Here is a 1436-nt window from a genome sequence, read left to right as displayed (position 1 = left end):
CCCCGAGCCCGAGGGGGGGTGCGTGACCTGCCGCTCCGGCCCCGGCTCTGAAAGAGGGCATGAGCCATGGCCTCAGCCCCCTGCCCGGTCCTGGCCTGAAGTGCCACCCCCAGGTGCAGAGGGGTTGCCGTGCCTCAGTTTCCCCATTCCCCAGACCAGCTCTCCATGTCCACGCCACCGTCGCCACCGTCCCGGCCCCCTGTGGTGTGGCCCCCCCTGGTTATCCCTGCCTGGCGCTGGCCTCACAGGTGCTGGCTGTAAAAATGAACTTAAAATACATATAAATCCTCCTGCCTGACATCAGGGAGAGTGATGGAGCTGGGGCAGGACAGCTGGCTTGGCCACCCCAAGACGCTGGGCTTTGCCTGGTCGGTCAGGACCCAGCTGTCACAGGCTGGTCACATCGCCCCTGGGTGATGCTCTCAGCATGGAGGGGACCCATTCTCCCCAGCAGTGTCCCCCTCAGCACCCCCAGTCCCTGTCAGCTTTCCCCCGCCAGCCAGAAAAGCATTAAAGATTTCAGGCTTCGGCTCCCATTGGTAGCACAAAATAAAGGTTGCAAAGCCAAGCAGCAAGGACAACTTCTATTTAAAAATACCTCTCATCCAGATGATTTATCTGCAGGGCGTTCCTGCCAGCTCCTAATGCAGCTCAGACTTGGGGCCTAACCTACCTGACAGCTTCCCTTCCTCGCAGGATTATTTATTCGGGGCTGCATTTGGCTGCCCGGCCGTGCCACCCGTAGGGCTGCGGCTCAGAGCCGCATGGTCATGGCACATTGCAGGCGGAGGGGCTTCTTCCAACCCTTCCTCTTCCAACTGGGATTTTATTTATTTATTTATTTATTTATTCCCATTAAAAAGGATACAGATATTCATCTTGCTCAGCCAGCTACATAGGAAATGTGGAGGGGGCACACACCCCGTGCTGTTCCCAGCAAGCCTTTGACAGCGTCCCCCAGCACGGGCACAGCCCGACTGCGGCTTTACAGGAGTTTCGATTCCAATCGGTGCTGGGAAGGGAAATAAGTGAACAGATTGCAATAAAAAAATCCAACAAACCCAAATTCAGCCAACATCTTGCTCAGCCAGCTACATAGGAAATGTGGAGGGGGCACACACCCCGTGCTGTTCCCAGCAAGCCTTTGACAGCGTCCCCCAGCACGGGCACAGCCCGACTGCGGCTTTACAGGAGTTTCGATTCCAATCGGTGCTGGGAAGGGAAATAAGTGAACAGATTGCAATAAAAAAATCCAACAAACCCAAATTCAGCCAACTGAGCCCGAAGCTGTAATTTAGCCAGGAGCCAATCACAAGGCTGTGGTGTGAGCTTGTTTCCACTTAAACAAAACAAAATAAAAAGAAAATTTAAAAAGCTTCAGTGCAGTGCCTGGGTGGGTGCCCGGGCGGGGGGCAGCGCGGCTGGAGCGCTGCCGT

The sequence above is a fragment of the Antrostomus carolinensis genome, unplaced genomic scaffold (assembly GCF_000700745.2).
Source record: "Antrostomus carolinensis isolate BGI_N321 unplaced genomic scaffold, ASM70074v2 scaffold34758, whole genome shotgun sequence".
NCBI lineage: Eukaryota > Metazoa > Chordata > Aves > Caprimulgiformes > Caprimulgidae > Antrostomus > Antrostomus carolinensis.
This window is presented reverse-complemented; position numbering follows the sequence as displayed.